The 21,472-nt window shown below is 40.1% G+C and overlaps 1 protein-coding gene across 2 annotated transcripts in view; it reads left to right on the top strand.

Annotated features, from left to right (window-relative positions):
- NFE2L2 (NFE2 like bZIP transcription factor 2) overlaps positions 1-21,472 on the top strand; it is a 42,541-nt gene that overhangs the window by 14,691 nt on the left and 6,378 nt on the right. The window contains exon 1 of one of the 2 annotated variants that reach the window (XM_074967666.1): positions 6,324-6,437. The exons of the other annotated variant lie outside the window; for it this stretch is intronic. The gene's annotated coding sequence lies outside the window, so the exon portion shown is untranslated. Of the gene's footprint in view, positions 1-6,323; positions 6,438-21,472 lie in introns of those variants that run through there. 2 annotated transcript variants of the gene reach the window in all.

The following is a 21,472-nucleotide window of genomic DNA, read 5'->3' as shown; positions in this document are numbered from 1 at the left end:
TTTTAATGGAAAGGAAGGAAATAAAGATATTTCATTTTAACTACTCTGTAGCAAGATTGTTGCCTGTCTTGACCATAGAATGGCACCATAGAATGGTACCATACAATGGTACCATACAATGCAATTTCTAATCAGTGTTATTTATTAACAAACATATTCACACATCTTTCTGCATCTGTATATTAAACCAAAGAAACTAGGGGTGTCAGGAAAGGTTTAGTTATGTAAAAATGACTTTGGGCTGGGTGAAGGTAGGGTTTTAATTTGCTATTGTATCTGCCACATTTGCTTTTTTTCCCTTTCTCTTTGAAATGATGCAAAGATAAGTTTAGTACTGTTAAACCACTGAGTATAAATGTGCCAGCTTGTGAAAGTGCGGTGTATTTACAATAATTGTATTGACTGAGGCTTAGTGGAGCACAAGTCTCAACAGTAACCCTGTTGGCATGAATTAAATATTAATCCCTTGCTGCTGTGTTTGAATTGCAACCAGCAAAAAGTCCTCCAAAGTCACCAGGTTAATCACCTACTTAGTTTGTTTTGGACTCAAAAAGCTTCACTTTCCAACCCTAAATGTATTTCTTTACTTCAACAGGTTCTTAAAAAAACAGAAACATTTTGTTTTAAAAATCTATTCCTTTTTTTTTTTTTTTTTTTTTTGATAACTTTCTCTGTCAAACTTTAAAGATTGTGTATACAGAATGTGGCAAAGAGCAAATTTAGGTAAATGGAAAGTCACAACAAATTGTACAGATTCTTTTTCTTTGTAGTAATCTAGTTTAACAGGTTTTGGAAAAAGTCCATCTACTGGTTATGCAACCTTTTTACTTAAAGCAAAAAGTCAGGTAAGAGTAGTTGAAAACATGAAATTGTAAACTTGGCAATTTCAAAAGCGGACTGATTTACAGTAGAACTTTAATACTGATCAGCAGTAATCTACCTACTAGCTTAGTGAAACAAACGTGTAATAAGGCTAAGCAATTAAATCAACCAATAAGAAATGTAACCAATAGAAGTATCAGTGGTATATAAATATATAACTACATTAAAACATGAAAGCCTCATCTGAAGATAAAATGAGCAAAGGAATTTGGAGTTAAAGTACTCAATGTGTTTTAATCTTTTTATACTTAGAGTTGGAGTTTGGACAGGAAAAAGCAATGGTAGCAACAGTCACTCCTTAATTGTTGGTAATATGTTTACTAACCATAAACTTAGGTATTGCTGAAGTCCTGAGAATAGTAGGTTACTGTACACCAGGGATCGGCAACCTTTGGCACACGGTCCGTCAGGGAAATCTGCTGGCGGGCCAGGATGGTTTGTTTACCTGCAGCATCCGCAGGTTAAGCCGATCGCAGCTCCCACTGGCTGCAGTTCGCCGTCCCAGGCCAATGGGGCAGCGGCAAGCGGTGCGGGCCGAAGGATGTGCTGGCCGCCACTTCCCGCAGCCCCCATCGGCCTGGGACGGTGAACCACAGCCAGTGGGAGCTGCGATCGGCCAAACCTGCGGATGCTGCAGGTAAACAAACCGTCGCGGCCTGCCAGCGGATTTCCCTGACTGGCCGTGTGCCAAAGTTCGCCGATTCCTGCGGTACACAATATACTAGTGAAGCATGTGCAGTGAACACCTTAACTCTGGATTTTTTTAAAATTAAGTTTTAGAATTTTTATAAAGAGAAAAGTCAAACGAAAAAACATTAGAACAAGAGGAAAGTATGCATTCTGCAAAGGAGTGCACTGTTTTACTTTCAGCTTGTATCCTTGTGACCCAAGAGTACATGTTTTAAACAAAGCCCTTTCCAAACACGCAACTGTCTGAAGCCCTAACTAGGGCTGTGAATTTGGTTTATAACGTTCTTTGGATAACTGAGAAATCTGTCAGCAAATGTGGAGAAAAATGGTGGTGTAGTTGGTTTTTTTTTTATGAAGCTCTTCTGTTTATAGTCTCCAGCCATTTTGAATTCTTTCTAAAATATTTGCTCAGATTTTGTAACAGACATTTTATTGTAGCCCTAGCACCGATAATCCAAAACAGTGATTGAATACATGTTTTTATGTCTACATTGTATTTGGTTTTATGTTACATATTGTCTTACGTTCACTTCATAACAATTAACACAAAAATGACAATTTGATGCATCAGAGCCATAGTATGGAAATGTTAATAAGTGGGCCTCATAATAAAGGTTTAAAATAAGCTTATTTTTGGTAACAGTGTAACTGCTCCCTCTCAATCAATTTATTTTTTTTAATACCTAGCACAGATATTAATGTGACACTGAGTAAAATTCAGAGGTTATACGAAGGTTGGGGTAATTTATATGCTGCAGAGCCAGATGAAGATGCAAATTAGACTAATTGGTTCAGTGTAAAGTTAGCTGTGCAGTTGGAATGTATATTAAAGTTTTTTTAGAAATGTTACTGTGCAAATACAATAATGGCTATATCCCTTAGCAGTGTCCCTTTAAAAAGACCCTCCCCTTGACCAAACGTACAGTATTTGTTGCTTTATTTGAAAAAATGCCCCTGTGATAATAGGAGGCAAAATGCTAGTCCTCCAAAACAATTGAATCCTAGATCAGTAGCTGAATAGCCCTCCAACAAGAAATGCAACAGCCATGAGAGTATTGTGCTCTCCTGACCGACTTCATTCTTTTGAGTGGGCAGGGTATAAAAACTGATATGAAATCTACTTTCTGAAGTCCTCTGGGAGCAGGCCTTTTCTGAATGTCAGTCCCCTGATACCTCACAGGCATGGGGAAGCCGGTAGAACAGTGCGATGAAATGATGGCCATGTACACACTGTCAGATATGGTAAATTAGTTTCCTGTGGTCATACACATAAAATTCTGGGATTTTAGCAGCGTTGCAACTTTTGCTTAGGAGACTAACCACATATACAATATTGTGAAGATCATGAGGTCTTTCTACACTGATTATATACCTTTTTAATTTCTGCTAAGTCCAGTTTTTAACTTGACATTCATCCGCATCAAACAACCACACCTGGTGCTATTTGGGAATATTGTCAGCAGTCTTAAAAGGGTCAGTACTGAAATAAGCTCTTTTGTCTTGACGTGGTCCCTTCAGGGAAGCCTGCACTTCCAACCATTTCTGTACCTGTGTTATAGACAGAGGACATCACTCTCCAAGACACACTTTTTTTTTTTATGAGCAATAAAACTAAAGAGGCGGGGTAAAGAAATATCAGTTGAATTTAATGGCATCCCAGTATCTCAGCCCCAGATGCTATACAGTCAGACTGAAAATGTCAGATTTCCAGGATTTAAAACTGGAACTGAAAATTAAATTTAAATTTAATTTCAAACCTTTTAAGGAAAGGTCTTTTTTGTTGCTGTATGACATTGAAAAAAGTTACCCACCTGCAGTTTAAAAATTATTGTTTATTGTGTTGGTATTGTATGCTATATTTTGTAAGTATGATATAATCCAGGCAGAGCCTCTTGCAAAACATGGTTTACATACTTGACAAGTTGACTGTGCGTGTGTGTTAATCTGTCAAGACATGTTTTTTAAAAAAAATCAGTTTTGTTTTACTCTTGAGGGCTTGCCTATTTGCTGCATTTGAGATTAATATCCCATTATGATACTTTGAAAAAATCTTCACATAACTCATCTAAAGAAAAGTTGTTATGACTAAATGGAGCTATTCAATATTTTCATGGCTGCTTGGTCATAACAAGCTAAGAGGAAATTCCTTTTATTTTTTTGAAATGCTTGTGACTAAGAGTGGTACTTGCCTGCTTGCCACTGCAATTAGAATGGAACAGTGATTGTGCCACTGGAATGGATGATGATTGAAGTATCCTGCTCAAAACTTACAAGCAGCATGGCATCAAATGGTCAGGATTTTCTACCTGCCCCTAGCTGCTTTTGGTATTTCACATCTCAATATGTTGGATCTTCAGTCCCTTTATCTTCTGGCAGTTTCCCAGAGTGATAGATACCCTGCTGGGCAAGATGCTTGGGGACACTGTCATAAAACAGGATATTCCAAATTAGGTTCAGTTGCACCTAAATCATCTCATGACTTCACATTAACAAGTGCCCTAATTTCTGCTTTGGGCCAGCTTGCAACATTTTCACAGGCTGGCTTCTTCAGAGCTGTGCTCCAAAAGCTGCTTTGTAACATAGTAATCTCGAAGAAGGAGTTGTGAGTTAGAGAGTTATGTGCATCATGATCTAAAGGTTGGTGCAGCTCAGTTTCTACAAGTGGCAGGATTCTGGGAAAGCTTGGTCTCAGGCAAACTTAACCAGAGAGGCCACCCAAGGAGTGACTGGTATATTCTGAAACAGTGGTAAGTGGACTAATTGTTCCTTTGCAGCTAGTGCTTGTCGTCTACACTGATGTTGCACTGGTAGAGATTGACATAGTGGTGGATGATACGGTGGTTAGACTTCTTTAGAGCAAATATAGTTTAGTCAGTGGTGTGATCATCTGTGTGTGCACTGTTTGAAATTCTGTATTGTCATGTATCTTAAAATCCATTATGGGGTCCATGCATTGCATGTTAAAATTGACTAGGGTAGATAAGGCCATAAGCAAAGTAACTCTGAATGCAGGAATTTAGAAGCTCTGCTCAGCTTCTGAGTTTCTGTTAGTCAAACATCTTCAATTCAAGGAATTTCCACTGGTACTTTTAACATCTTTGAGCAAAATAGCTGTTTATACATCAGGCTATGCAGATTTTCAACAGGAATTCTGCAGAGGAATGGTTATGCACTCAGAAGTTAGTAAGAGGTTTAAATTTACAGCCTCAAGTGTTGCATCACTAGTCAAATGCAGTATGCAGCGGAAACAAATGCACTTGTTTTTATTGAAAAGTATAAATTATGATGATGCCGATGGTGATTTATTTTTTTTTTTTTTTTTTTTTTTTTAGATTCCGAAGTAGATTCCCATATCATCATTATCGTTAAGACTGAAAGCAGAAGTACTTTTAAAAATAATCTCATTACAGTGTTGTAACTTGAAAAAAGTTGTTTAAAAGTTAGGAAGTTCAGAATCAGAAACTGCTGACTGTTGGATTCTGAATTTCTAATTTGACCATTTGGGCTACAAACCTTGCATGTAGAAATAGTATGTTCTTATGTTATGCCAGCATAAGACACATAACGACTGACATCTTTACAGAAAGGAACACAAACAGTTTCTCTCTTGCTTTCTATAACCCTCTCAAATTCTATTTGGGAATATAATTTAAATGTAGGAACCTTGGGTCAGTTCCTCAGCCGGTGTAAATTGGTATAGCTCAACTGAATTCATTGGAACTACACAGATGTACGCCAGATGAAGTTGTGGCCCCTTTCCATCTGTTGCATTAGGAACTTGGCCTTTCCAGTCCACACTGGGGAATCGTTGCTCCCCTTTTAGCAATTCTGGATGTCTACAGATAACCCTCTATATTTAGTTTGCTGGTAAAAGGAAAAATGGCAACCATTTGAGTAATTAAGTTGGTAGGAATCTCTAAATATAGTCCAGATCATTCTGTAAGATCTTTGTATTGTTTACATCAGAAACATAGAATTATTGTAAGTGCAAATAGATGTGGTACTCTGAAAAATAAGCTTTTAATAAATTGTGTGTGTTGTGGCAGAATATTAAAAAATCCTTATGACATGTGACCATACTTTAATATTAGACTCTAGCAGAGATCTATTTTAAAATATGTTTAAAAGATTAGTAATCTTTTATAATGTGAATTCACTGTGTTGCCCAGAATATTTTAGCTCATATTTTTAATTACAACCTATTTTTAAATCTAATTTTCCTACTATTCACTTTGGGACAAGGAGGTCAAGTAACTTGCCCAAGGGGACAAAATGATTCAGCCAGAATTAGAATTTGGGATCCTCCTTCTACTGTATTTTCCTGAAGCCATGACCTATATGTTAGAATTCTGTTCCTTTGCCTAACAAGTTGCTTCTAATTTTAGACGAGAAGAAGTTGAATCTCTGCCTTCTTCCATAGTATCTTCCTTTGGAAAATTAACGCAAGTACTTATAGAAGTGATCTAGTAAATAAAAGGTTATCTTGTTGACTTGAGACATTCAGCACACAAACCGTAATTTGTCAGCAGATATTCAGGATAACTGTGCTGCTTCTGTTTTGTACATCAGTAAATTGCCATCCTTCAGCTCTTGAATAATATGCCCCAGCATTCACTGTGCTGTTGCTTTTGGTAACGTTGCCACACCTTTCAGGGAATGCAAGCTTTCTAACAAGGAAGCAAGATAAGTATGTTTTTCTCCTTCTTCTGCCCCCAAAGTGCTTTTTTGTAAAGTTCTTTCGCTCTGTTCTAACAGTGGTATCAACCTTAACACCACCACGAGAGTCGTCCGGAGGTGGCAGCCAGCGCGGGTTATCTCACACCCCCACCTGTATAACATAGCACACAAAGGGTGAGGCAGCAGAGGTAAGATCATTCAGGTGAACCACAGAGTAGGAAAGAGGTGGACAGAGCAAGGAGAACAAGCCAAGGGTGCTGTATCTGGGGTTAACCTTCTTTTATTTCCTGGATTTACCAGCCTAGCCTATTTCTTCACCTAGCTCTGTGATGACAGAGAGCTTGACCCTTGTAGGGAAATAGAGTTCTTAGCTGAGCTAAGGGTGGTATTGATGAATTCCCAAAGGAATTCCATCTAACTTTCTTCAACCAAAGACAGTTATGATAAGAGGTAGAGGGGAAAGGCTGTATAAAATGGACTGTGGTTCTGAGCTACAACGAAAACCAGTTTTATCTTCAAATGCCATTCTTTCACTCTTAGAGCAAAAAAAGACTTGTCATCTCTGTCCTATAGCATACAGAATAACATTGAAAACTTACAAAGCTACGCAATACTGGTTTGGGGAAGAACTAGACTTTCTTAATCCTACAGGCAGCCTGTATTCTCTATCATAGTTCAACATTGAGTATGACCTCCCTTATAGAATGCACATTGGAGCATCTTATCGAACTGTAGCCAGCAGTTGTGGGAGATAACCTGTTGCAGCCCTAGAAAATGTTTAAAGTGTGCAGAAATGCCCTCTTACATTGTTTGTTTGGGGCATTCAGCCAGCATTTGATTTTAAGGTTGTACCTTAAAACAAAGCTGCAGGTCACCTTTAACATATTTATTGTATAAATATGTGGATTATAAATATATGAGCAATCTGTTTCTGCTAAGATAACAGATACAGTTATTACATAAAACTAATAAATGTTTAACAGACACTGCATTGAGTGGCCTTGGGTTTAGTCTCATGATTTCCTTACCTGTTTCAACAGTTTATTTCAGCAGTGAGTATTTGTAAAACATCTTCTTGTAAATAGAACAGATTTACATCTTGGGGGGTAAGAAAGATATAATGATATAATCTTATTCATATTTGCCAACCATTTTGTTTTGGCCAGCATAGCTCTATGGGGCCTGACTCATTCAATACTTCGGCCCCTTTTTCGGGGGAGGCAGGGAGCAGAGCAGTCCCAGAATTACGAGTTGTTTTGTAGGAAGGGGTAGCAGTGTGAGAGCAGATAGCTTAGCTATAGGAGGAGCTAGGAGGCAGAAAATCTCCCAGGCACACTGGGGAGTAGTAAGGGTGGCCGCAGGAGAGGAGCCTTGCAAAGAGGTAGGGGACAAAATCCGTTGAGGGGCAGCCTTTTTTTTTTTGGTAGGGGTAAAGAATTGTTTGATTTCATTTGGTGAATGGTGTAAGAATAAGTTGTACTGGAACAATAGGGTAAAATCTTAGTAGGATGGACTCATTCCTTCCTCATTCCAAGGTAATAAACTGAGTACTATGCCTTTAAGAACCTTTAAGAAGTGAGGACATAAAGACCCATCATTTTATAAAGTGCAGTTATGTGCAATAATGGGCCTATATTTTCCTGCACAGCTGCCATGATTGTGTGCACTGGTGAAGTATCTGCATTTGCACTATGACTTTTGACTTGTTGTCAACTATGTATCATTAATATTTGGTTCTTTTGTCTTGGTGGTTTTAACCGTATAATACCTCTAAGTGGGAGTGGGAACAGCAAAGATGGCGAAGGTTATGGTTACATAACTGTTTCCTTTCCAAATCCTTCTTTTCATCACTCATAGCTTTCTGAAACTTTCAATTTAGAGGCAGAAGATGTACACAATTGGTGTCATGAAAGACCTGATTAACTTTTGGAAAGTTTTTAATGATCAGTTTCTGACCATGAAAAGAATAAACAAAATATACTCTTTCCCTGTTTATAGTGAAAAACGCTCTTGTGATTTCCACTCCTCCTGCCCCTCCCTTTAGTGTGGTTATATCAATGTCTGTAGGTATGAGGTTGAATTTTGGGATGGAAAAGAGCCATCAGTGAGAAGTGCCATTTCAATGAAAACAACTTTGCCAGATCAAAACATGACTGACTGGAGGAAAAAACTACATGTCAAGCAAGTGTAGTGAGGATTTGATCCTGCTCCCATTTAAGTCAGTAACTTCACTGGTGCAGGATTGAACCATGATTAATAATGCCAACATGGGGCTGGTGAAGTGACGCTAAAGAAGGTTGGGCTATGTGTGATTGAATGGCTAACTTGCTCCATAGAGGGGTGTGTTTTGTGAGGTAAAACTGGTACAATGCCAAATACGTGCAGGATTGGGGCTCCCTGCTGCAGGCCTGCTAAGGTCTCTTGACTAAGGCATTCCAGAGGTGCCTATCCAAATAGCTCCATGCTGTGGATTTTTCTTTTTTCATAGAAAACAAAACTGTGATAAGAGCATATTAAGGCTGCATTGTTAAGGACTGCTATGAATGACAGTAAATGTTGGTGCACAGTCCTGAACTCTGCTCTTGTGCGTCTGCATTATGGGCTGGCTCAAATACACAAATGCACACTATTTCTCAAATACAATATCATACATTTTTTCTATAACCTTGGGTACTACAAATGCATACTTTCAAGTATTGCGTACTACCGTGTATTCCGGGCATTCATAAAGAAGACTCATGGATTATGAAAAGTACACAGTAAACTCTAAGTATGGTACAGGATAAGTATAACTGACTAATAATGAAAGTTTTCCCATCTGTTACAGCTATATCTGTAGGTAACTGTGTCATCTGAATTGCACCTAAGGAAGGCTTCTATATACGTGCTTATCCTAGAAAATTCACTTTGTAGCTCATTGACTCATGTGGATTGCACCTAAGGAAAGCTGTGCTGTTGAAAAGAAAATGTGCAGCGTCAACATGAGTGTCAACAAAATTAAGTATCCTGGGGAGATGTTCCATGTGAATTTAAGATGATAAATGTTATGATGTACTAATTGAGAAATAATGCACGATCATGTCTTTTTAAAGCAGGGGTGCTGGAACTATTTTTATTATGGGGATGCTGAGAGACATTGACCCAAACTATAAACCCTGTAGACAATGGAAACCACTTCGAGCCAGGGTATGTGGCAGCACCCCTACTTCCAGCACCTATGGGTTTCAAATTGGGGTGAAAATAAGTGGTGGTTCGCCCTCCAGAGGTAACTTCCCATTTAAGCGATTGGCAACAATTCTCTTCTATTAATTCTATTACTTCAGGCTGTTTGAAGCCTCAGGATAACAGTGCATCATGTTACATTTAACATTTTGAAGGTTGTCTTTTTAACAATTAGGGATAGGGATTTTTTTAAATTTATTTATTTTTTTTTAAATGGAACCTAAGTTTCTGGCGCACAGGTTGACAGCCACCAGGAAAAAGTGTCAACTTGCTAGGATGTTGAGAACTGTTTTAATCCTTCCCCGGATGTAAACTGAATACTGTAATGCATAAGTGGATAGAGTTAAGGCTGCCACAAACATAACTTTATCTTAAGCTCTTTTTGCTCCTAGATTGGCTGTGTGTGTGTATATATGATGGGCTCTAGTGACCATGAACCTGCAGTAATGGTCCACCCAGTTAGGAAACACAGTAGAATTGGTTCACGTTGGAACTGGATTCAACTTTGTGGAATGGATTCCCATGCCTAAGAATGGGGGCTGATGGGATAAAATTCTGTGTGCTAGTGCAACATCTAGTAAACTGCATGGCTTATCTGACTTACGTAGAAGATATTTAACTTGTTCGGAGGACAGTCATTTCAATGCTTTTCTAGTTAAAATTCCCCTATAGTACAAAAAACAAGGGATGAGAGAGACTCTAGTGATAGATGCTGCTTTTACTACTAGAACGCCCCACTTTCATCCCCTACAGCAAGGTATAACTGTAGCAACCATCTACTGTCTGTCTCTGACATGGACAACTATCACTGGAGAGGGATTAAATTGAGGCTCAAATAATATAAGTAGTAATTTTATACTAGATGGGTGTTTATTTAGACATAATTTTTTCATACATTTATTTAGAATCTCTGTAAGGACAGATGTGTTCTTATGTTTGGGTCAAAACAGGAAAATTTGGATAATCCTGGTGAAACCACAATAGTGACAAATAGCCAGTTCTTTGCAGTTCATTAGATTCTTTATCTGGTTATATGTTCATCCATTTTACATCCAGTAAAACAAATCTAGAAGGACAAAAAGTGTTATGTTACTGGCTGAACCATGCTTCCCAGATGACTGCACCATTATCATAAAAACCCTTCTACATAAATCAGTCTGTAGTTTGTGGCACTGTCCACACGTAGTACGTGCATGGTTAGGTATAGCAGGATAGTTAGAAGACGACATTTAACAGGTAATTATTTTCCAAGTAATGTAGATTCAGTGTCTAAAATGGATTGACATACAAACAAGTGCTTCTGTGTAGCTATGGTTGAGATAGCAGCAATTCTTTAGATGCTGGTGAATTAAGATGTGTGTTTAATGGTGGTTGTCTGCTTTTTATGTACCTAAGGATGTAAATAAAGTTGGCATTTATTGAATTTAGTATAATGTAGGCTTGTACTGAGTTTAACTTGGAAAGAAAACTGTATTAATACTTGCTTTCCTGAAGTACAGTAGGTCTCCCACTGAGATGGCTGCTATTCAAACACCTTTCAAAATGGAGCTGTGTACTGTATATAGTGATTAGACAGCAGTTACAAAAGGAGCCACAACAGAACCGCTCAGTCCACTTGCTGTTGCAGCAGTGCAGATTTTTGTTGCTGTACCAAACATGTAAAAACTAACGAAGCCCAACCCACTCCTTAACAGATCCTTTTGCCTGACCCACCCTATTTCCTTAGGCAGCTTGTGTAATCTAGTGTAACTCTATATACACTAGTTCTATTAGCTAGTTGACAGAATCATGTTGTAATACTGCCAATAAAACACAGTATAGAAAAAACAAGACACTGTTTTGTTCAGCTGAAAGAGGGATTCTGAATTTGGCTTAAGTTTTTAAAAATGTATTTGAACGTTAGATTTGTTTGTGTATATGTGTACACATATATATGTATAATTTGACCAAAGATCTATATTTGACCAAAAGGAGGCTGGACTCAGTGTTGATATTGTTTGGAAATAATGTTAATTCACTAAGGCCTGCTCTAGATTTAAAACTTATACCAACATAGCTATGCTGGTATAAGCCCTTGTACATATATACTTATACTGGCATAAAAGCACTTTTGCTGGTATAGCTTAATGCAGAAGCACTTGTATGCCAATATAAGATACAGCTACATTAGAAGGATTGTGGACAAGGCCCAATTCTTTTATGAAAACAGACCAGAGAAGGTTTTTTTGGACTAGTTACGGGGATATGAATAATTTTTGTGCATAGTGGGTGGATCTCAGATTAACCTGAATAAGCAATATAATTAAGATTTAAAGATGAAGTATGATCACCATCTCCTGCCTTACACTGAAACTCTAAGGAAGTGAAAATGTGTAGGACTGTATATAATTTGGTTACTGATAGCCCGGAAATCAACTTGGGACTTTGTGATTTAGGACAGTAGTTTCAAGAATTTGGGAGGCAGTGGTGACCAGCCAGGAGTAGGACACTTAACCTGGATTTGTTCAAGGGGGAAGTCCGCTTTTACTCACAGACTAAATCAAGACTCCCAATGGCTTCCTTTGGCCTAGCAGTTAAAGGGTAGAAAGGCGGAAGTTGACAGCATGACACAATTATGGCAATGAATGCTAGGACTGACCTTTGAAAAATCAGATAATTGCAATCACTGTTTATTCTACTAGTAAAGTAGGGGCATGTCAGCATCCTTCAAGGCGCAGAAATGAGAGGGGCTGATATTTTTTCCCCTCTGGATTGATTAGAAGGTGTTGTGGGAAGATAATTCTAGGAATTGTCGCTTTGCTTGGCTCTTTGAAATTCCATGCTATATGGTAGGACTTGGTAGAACAGAAGTCCATTTAAAAACTATTACTAGATACAAATTCACTAAACTTATGAAGACAAATATTTAGAATGTGCTTGATAAGAATCATTATAGCAAAATGCCAAGGAATCTGCTCGAAAAATCTGGAGAAACTCAAATTTCCCTACATGTATGCATTAGCTTCACCAACTGTGTTTAATTCTTGTATGGTTCTCAGGAAGTGCAACAACTGGTATGAGAAATAAACCTTTTAAACTAGTATGTAACGCTGAGTAAGATGTCAGCGTCCAGAAATAATATTCACAAGCCAACCTGGTGACTTGGGGCAGATCCACAAAAGGGACTTTAGCATTACAACACTGAGCTTAACTTTAGGTGCCTTGCCACCTAATGGAATCCACAGCCCAAATTAGGCTCTTATACAATGGATGGGTATCAGAAGTTAGGTGGCTAGGCACATGCCCACTTGGAAATTTTTAGGTACCTAGGTGACTGTCAGTGGAAATGCAGATGTCTACAGGGTAGGCAGCAGCTGGTGGGGTGTGTTGGGGATCTGAATTTTGGACATGGGCACTTAAAGTGGCAGTTAGGTGCCTAAATCCCTCTGTGGATCTAACTCTTGGTGTTCTGAACAGCCTTAGCAGACAATAATGACAATCATATAATTGCACTACTTTCTAGCAAAGAGTGCTAATGAGGCAATATACTCCGCTCCGGGCATGCAAGCAATTTTTAAGGAGCAACAATGAGATGGGAATTTGTATCTATTTTGCACACAAGAAAGATGGTGACTACAATGTAGTACTGTGTATAAAATATATCTGTGAGAAAGAGGAGAAAGGAAGCACCCTTTTTGTCCCTTTCTTGCTTACTGACTGTGGTCCTGTCTTGTGGTTGGCATTAGGTGTCTGCAGCTATTAGTACAAGAATGAAACTGGACCTGCACATCAGATTGCTTTATCATCCTAGAATGGCTATTCTTTGTGGTCAGTCTTACGCATTTTACATTCTTTAAGTTTTGGGAGACATGTCAGTAAAATGATAGCCAGCTAGTGGCTGGGCATGGCACAGCAGGCTCTCCTCTTGCCAAATGCTGCTCCAGCCACAACTTTCTCACAGTGACAGAAGGGGTTTTTCCATCACTGTGGTAAATCCATCTCCTCAAGAGGCAGTAGCTAGGCTGATGGAAGAATTCCTCCATTGACTTAGCTGCATCTACTACTCCTGGAGGAATTCTGCGCTACTGCACATGTGCAGAATGTATATCCCCCACAGATTTCTTTGCTTCCCCAGAGAAAAATGACTTTGACGGGGAAGCAAAGGAAAGCCACGAGAGCAGTCATGCGACCTTCCCCAGCAATATGTTTTAGGTGCCCAGGGCAGCTGGCAGAGAGGTAAATCACTGCGGGGTAGGGAACAGGACTGGGGAAGACCCTGTTGGTGGCTCCTACCCTGCACTGGGCTCAGCTGCTAGTCCTGGCTGGGCTGGGGAGGGCGGGACTTCCTCTTCCCCTGCATGGCATCCAGGGCCATGTCAGACCCACCCCCAGATTTCTCCCTGAGCTGCAGGAAGCTCTGCACACTCTTCCCTTCCTCCCTCCCCCCACACACACTTCCTGCACCCATCTCTCTTCAGCTGCAGGGGAAGGGATCCCTGTACAGAGAGCTGCTCCCCCATCTGCCTGCCCATCCCCCATGTGTCCAGACCCCCTCATTCCCAGATCCTCCCATCAAGCCTCACCCGCCGCACTCTGAATCCCCCCCAATGAGCCCCACTCCACCTGCACCACCCCAACAAGCCACCCCCCACACCCAGATTCCGACCCCAACCAGCTGCACCTGGATCCCCACCGCACTTGAGCCCCACTCTCCCAGCATCTGGACCCCACACCCAGACCCTCCTTCCAAGCTCTATCCTCCCCACACCCGGACCCCTTGCTTAGCCTCAACCACCTTCACCCCCCAGCAGAGTCCCATTACCGTTGCACTCAGAATCCCCCACCAAGCCCCTATGCATCCAGATCCGCACCTGGAACCCTCTCAACTGACACCTGGATCCCCACACTAGGATACTGCCTTCCTGAGACTGCCTGCCCACACCTGGTGCACCTGCCATGGAGGGGCGAGGCACTGGGGTGTTTCTGGGGCAGGCCCAGTCCTTGTGCTGTATCAGGGTTGTGTGCAGCCTCACTGCTGAGTCCGTGTTCTGTGGGGCGCAGGAGGAGCTGCACAGTGATCTCCCACCTTTGGGCAGCTAGCGGTCTGTGCTCCCCAGTGCCATGCTGGAGCCTCCACATTTATTTGACAAATAAAATTTGTAGAATTTTGCAGAATTAAAATATTCTTAATTTTTTGGTGCAGAATGTTTAAATTTTGGCACAGGATGCCCTCAGGAATAATCTACAGTGCAGGTTAGTGACCTATGTTGCACAAGGTATGAAATTTTTCACAACCCTGAGCGATGTAGCTAGGTCAACTAAGTTTTAGGTGTAGACGAGACCTCGGCCCTCCAGCCAGATCACTTTAAAGTCTCTTCCCCCTCTGGAGCAATGAAGTCCCACCAAAACCAGCCCCATGACCTTACATGTTTTAGGCTTTGAACTGCGGACCCTATGGTACTTAAACTAATGTCAGGACTTTCAAAAGACTTATATCAGGGGTTTTCATGCCACCTTCCCTGGTGGCAGCTAGGGAAACCCAGGCTCTCCCTCTTCTCTGGGTTCCAACCCAAGAACCTAATAGTGAGCAGGCAAGGTCTGTCTATTTAGACCCACCCCTTGCTATCTCCCTGGGCTTCCTTCCATCTCAGCCTGTCAGCAGGCCTTTCTCCACATCTTCCTCAAGCCATTGTGTACCGGAATCCACAACCTCTCTAGGGTCACCCATTTCAGATCAGGAGGTTGGAGGGATCCCTCTGGAGTCCTCTTAAAAAATCCCAGGTGAAGTTATAAAGTTACACCAAATTCTGCATTCCTGTGCTTGACCTTCCATTCCTCTCTTGAACACCTCCTGGGGTCTCTCAGGAAGTCCAGATCTTTTAATCGGGGCTCATCACTGGAGCATGCTCCATGTCTTTCCTGACCTTTTGCCAGAGCTTCTTCTGAAGAGAGGATCCCATGGTCTATTCTCCCCCAGGCTTCCTGAAGCCCCTCCTTTATAGTAGCTCTCCAGCTTCTCTCCAGCTGTGTCTCATCCTAAATTGATTTTAGCTCATCATCCAGAAGCACTAACTGAGTTCTCCAGCTCTCCTTAACCCTGTCCATCACACTGCCCTACCTCCTTTTGGGGTCTGTGTGAAATGTTGCTTGTTTCTAGTGCTTTTGTTGTCTTGTAAATTTGGAAACCTATGAGGATCCCTCCGTATTGTTGGGCATGATAGAGACTATTATAAACTAATGTATGTTGTTGTTGGGGAAGAGTATCAAATTGTGAGGAGCAAGTGAGTACAGTTCTCCCACACACACCTTGAATGAGTTGAAACTGTTCCAGAAAGATTAATTTCAGACAAAATATATTAATCATTCACTTTTTTTAAAATTGATATTCCTGGAGTAGTGATGTTGATAGGGAGGATTTTAGTGGAGTATTTCACCCAAAGGATAAAATCAACTAATCAATATGTCTTTCTCCTCCCATGCATATTTAGAATAGCCCAAGATAACATTCCTAGCAAATTTTATTTAACACTGGGCAATCTAGACAAGATAACTTTGTGTTTATAACAGAGCATATTGGTAACTGTGTATTTATATTAGAGCATACTGGTGTACAACAAGAGCTACAGTGTGTTGAATATAGTGATTATACTTATACAAATAGTATGAGCCTATGTTCACAGGTGCATGATGGTATCTGGGAGGTTCTAGATTCAGTGCATCAGATTATAACTGTTTTAGCTGGCACAAGCTTAAATAAGTGTCTAGATAACAGTGGTAAATTGACAAACTGTGGAATAAAAGATTTTTCTCTCCCAATGTCAAACTTAAGTTTGTTTCTAAACAAACATTGAAATGTGAAGGGATGAGCCTATCTCCGCTCTCTGGACTGGGGATGAAGTATGTGTTAGGACCTGTGGCCAATATCGCAGCAGGAATAGCCACCTGGACAGAGAATGGAATTTACTTAATAGAGATAAAGAGGAACATCCTTTCTGTAAAACCAGGGGTGGTTCAGGCACACTGGGGGACCCTCTCATGTAATATTTCAACACCCCCCCCCCCATGCTTAAAATTATTTTTTGAGAGGATGTACTGGCAGTGACAGACACAGTGAAGTCCAGAAGGAATAAAAGGTGATCCAGAAACCTATGCAGGCAATGGTCAAAGGGTGTTGATTCATCCTCAGTCAAATCATCTTCAATAATTGGGTCATTAAGACAAGTATGACTGACAGAGAGGAGAGGCCTCTGACCTCCCAACCGACACCAATATCCCCACTTATCTGGTGTTATGTCTTGGCTCACAATGTGGGCCAGCAGCCAGGTCCATAATGGCTGGGCTGGGTCGGGGTTTGGCCTCCCTACTGCTCATGAGGCACAGCTTGCTCTCCTTATTCTTCATGTGGTCTGGAATCGGATTACTTGAACTGCTATGCCCCCAAATCCATGCCTGTTTCATTGACTCTGCCACCTCTTCATTCTTCCAAAAATAAATTACTTCTGCTCTCCCAGTCAATTCTTGTGCCCAATTACATTTTTGTGTCATTTTTCACCACCATCAAACAATCCTCTTTCCCCCCACCTGCACTATTGCCAACCCCAAATGTTTAAAAATCATGAGTCAGGCTCCCAAAAATTATGAGATGGTTTTAAAAATCAAGATTTTTTTTTTTAAATGAACTTAACATTTTCTTTATCTGCTTTCTGGGCCTTTGGGGTTGTCTGGGGTCATTTTTTCAAGCTTTTTTCTGTAACCATGAGGGCTAGAAATGTGTTTTTAACAAAAGATGAGAATTTATCCTAATCATAAGATTCCAGGGTCTAAGTATTTTAAAAATAAAACCAAACAACCAAATATTGAGTCTTGTGATAAAATCATGAGACTTGACAGTGTGGTTCCCACAGTGCCCAAACAAATCAGTCCTGCCCTGCAAAATGTGGTGGGCTGGGGCTCAGCCACTGCTGTTGTTACCCCTCCTGTTCCCCTTTTCTGAATAAGCAAAAAGCTTCCAGCTCCTTCTCTTGCACTTGGCCCTGTGCTCTTCCTCCCGCCTAGCATGTGGAGTAGTAGCTCAGAACCTGCTCTGTTCCTCACTTCCCTTCCTCTCTTGTGAACACAGCTGCAGCTCTAGATGCTCCCTGTCCACTCCTCTCACTTCCTGAAAAACAACTAGCAATGCCTAAGCTGCTTTGCCCACTCCTCTCCTGTTGAAGGGAGCATCACTTCTCTCCCCTTATTTGAATGCTGCCAAAGCTGGGGCTGCCTTCCCTCTGCTGAATTCATAACCTCTGTAAACCATCCCTTCATCAGTTGCTCCAACCTTTACTTATTTGTGTGTATGTGAAATTTTATCTTGACTTCTTTTTTTTTTTTCCCCCCACATGTGACATCCCATCATTCTTTGCTATATCGTTTCTATTAACATTCCATTTGGGATCTCTGTTGCTAAAGCTGTCCCAATTTGTGTAGGGTTCTTTGTCAAAGGATGTGACTCTACTTAAAATAACAGCATTAATGTGCCCTTTCAGAAGGGATTAGATAATAATGGTTTGTGAAAATTCCATTTGGGATGGTGGATTGTTTTCCAGGGTGACACTTATGCCATCAGATGTTTGAATTTTATCATCTCTACCTGTAAATGTCTTGTGCTCCAAAAATTGAATTAAAAACCCCAAATCCAACACAATGAGCAGTTTTTAAAATTACTGTTTTAACCACAAAAACCTGCTAGTCCATGAAAATAACAAATACAACATGGATATATATTTAGAATCCCTCTCCTTTGTTTACCCTATTGCAAATATGTTTGCTTAAAAGCAATAAGAGTTTATAGTCAAACTTTGCAATCCAGAGTTTCACATAAAATGTATAACAGACTACCCAGATGGCAAATGCTGATATGTAAATCTAAAACATGAAAATTTCCACTGGGGGCCAGATGGTGGCTTAATGTGAACTGTTTAACATTTTATGCTTATCTTATTAAAACTGCCTTTACAAGACCAAAGCTGTAGTAGTTAGCATTGTGGTTTGGAAAAGACTCTGGAACAGCCTATCACTAAATGAACAAAAAAGCAAACACTGAGCAGAAGGCAACATTTACTGCATGGACCATGGGAGAGAAAAGCAGATCCATGTCTGATTGGAGAGGTGGTTCTTCCTCCATTTATAGATAGGTAAAGAAAAATCCCCCAAAATCATTGTTAGCCTAATTTTCAAAGGTACTGTGCGCACACCGCGCCATTTGAAGCATGAAATACTTGGACTATGATACTGAGGGATGTGACATACACATTCAATAACCTAATGCTTTGTATTTTCCATTAAAACATATTTTTTGAGGTATGGGAATTTACTTTTTATATTTTTTTTAAAGACCTAATCCTGCACCCTTAAAATCAGTGGGAGTTTTGCCCTTGACTTCAATGAGAGCAGGATTGAACTATTAGCCTAAACTAGGGAAAAATATCCCTGATGGAAAAACTAGTTCAGATAACAGATTATTTTCCGAATACTGAGATGGCCCAGCTTCTTCCTTCGGCATTCCTCTTTTTAGCTTTTGCCCAAACAATTATTTCCTCTGATATGATGCAAGAGCTTACACAACTGAGGAGAGAACAAACGGCCACTTGTGAAGTAAGTCACATGGTGAACCACTAGAGCCCTTACAGTAAATGCCTTCTGTATTAAGGATGTGGTAAGCAGGGCTCTGAAAAGGAGCAGTGACGTGTGTGTACACGTATCATTTATAAATCTGATATGGAATTCTTAATGCATTTAATTTAGTTTGGACATTAGTGTGCACCTGCTGTTCCCATCAGCACTTCCACTTGAACCTTTCTGGCTTAACATATGTCACACACACGTTTGTAGAAAATATATGTTAATTAGAAAATAACTGTTAAGAGTCAGATATGTATATTAAAATAGTTTTAATCAAACCACTTCAGAGTAGACTGTTAAGGGTTTCCTATATTTTGACCTGATGCTTTGGAATAATGCCCAAAATTCTGTACATTTTGTTGAGTATTATTGCCATTATCAAGTTACTGGTTTACAGTGTTAAAATACATATAGCATATTTAAATATCTTGCTAGTGGAAATTTGACATCTAAAATAGTATCTTGAGTAGAACATGACCCTCCCCCAGGAACCAAATTTGCTTGAATTTTTACTAGTGTTAAAAAGTTTTATGACAGGTTTCAGAGTAACAGCCGTGTTAGTGTGTATTCGCAAAAAGAAAAGGAGTACTTGTGGCACCTTAGAGACTAACCAATTTATTTGAGCATAAGCTTTCGTGAGCTACAGCTCACTTCATCGTTCCAGTGAACTCCAAAGCCCTTTTCTTTTATAGACTACATAGAATTAATTTTGTCTATTGAAACACCTCAAGCACTTTTTAGGATAGGTAGGTGCAGCTTGTGTAAGTAAAGTATTTTCTGAAAAAAAGCAGTCACCTCCCGAGGGGAACACAGCAACTGTGTAACAAAATATAGCAATGCTGCACAACAGTTTTAGATAGAGAGAATTCAGATGTGCAGAGTGTAACTAACAGTTTTGGAATGCAGTCAGGACACTGGGACTAACCGCCCTCTTATGAAAAGTGGGAGATGCTTAGTGACCTCAGATGGTCAGCACTCTAACTTACTTGTCCAAAAGACAGCACAACTGAACCTCTATTATTATGATCCTGCATTCCTTCTAAATGATTCAGAAGAAGATCACTTACTGAGATGCCTAAACTGCTTCTTTGAGCAGCTGGAGTTTATTTGGAGGTCTCCCATTGGAGGTCTCCCACCCAAGTACTGATCCAGATCAGCACTGCTTATTTTGAGATTAGAAGCCCACAGCCTGAAGTGGCTTGACTGATGGCTTTAGGACAGTGGTTTTCAACTTGTGGTCCGTGGACCCCTGGGGGTCTGTAGACTATGTCTAAGAAGTCCATGAAAGGTGAAAATAAATATGAAAATAAAGTTTCAGATCCCAGAAAAGGCATTCTGTTTTTCTGATCAAGCAAAACTATGTGAATACCCCCACCTACAGGTCAGAACCTGGAAGTGATGTTACCATAGAAGCCCACAGTTTAGCACCCTTTCTCATGCTGCCAAGCATGTGCAACATTTATAGCTGAATTCTGTTCAGTCACTTTTCAGTCTAAGACTTCTATGCTAGGGGACCGCGGACCACAGGTTGAATTTCCAAAGGGGTCCACACCTCTATTTGAAATGTTTTGGGGTCCTCAAATGAAGAAAAGTTGAAAACCACTACTTTAGGAGATGCATTTTCATATTTAAGCTATGGGTTTCTCCTCTAAAGTGTACCTCCCACATTCTCTTTTTCTGATCAGTTTTGTTGAAATTTAAACTGAAACTGATTAACAGTTCTGTAGTTCCAGTGGCCTAGTCTGTTGGAGACCAGGGAGAAATAGAGCTCTGTTGATTTATCTCATTCCCACACATCATGAGAAATGTTTTGAGTCACAAATTGTCATGGTGCCTTGTAAATCAATAATTCAGAAACATGCCCTAAAATCCAGATCTTGCAGGTTTATCCAGAACATATTGCAAATGCTCTGACACTAAAAAGGAGTTTCAAATCTGCTACAAGAAAAGAGGATGAGCAGCTGGTAGACTACTGGCCCTTAATGAAGCCATACCATATTACAATATCTTCATTTACTGCACAATTTAGTTAGGTTTACCCTGCCAATCTGGAGAGACCAAACCACTGTCTTGGACAGCCACTCTAATTTCAGCTTCTTCACTGCTGACCATAAAGCAGAATTTAGTCTCTTACAGTTAGGTATATCAAATATGTATGTAAATATGTAGTAATGCATATATTCTGTATTACAAGCAGGTATCCTAAATATACCAATGAATTAAAAAGAATCAGTTCCTTAATAATCGTTAGAAATCATAATTCCTTCTAACCCTAAGTATTGCTACTAATGGTACAGAGAAGATTTCAGTGAAGAAATCAAAGATTATTGAACTTATCTGTGGTTCAAAATGGACTTTC

The sequence above is a fragment of the Natator depressus genome, chromosome 11 (assembly GCF_965152275.1).
Source record: "Natator depressus isolate rNatDep1 chromosome 11, rNatDep2.hap1, whole genome shotgun sequence".
Taxonomy (NCBI): domain Eukaryota; kingdom Metazoa; phylum Chordata; order Testudines; family Cheloniidae; genus Natator; species Natator depressus.
The sequence above is the reverse complement of the archived record's forward strand: the minus strand, read 5'-3'. Positions and strand labels throughout refer to the sequence as shown.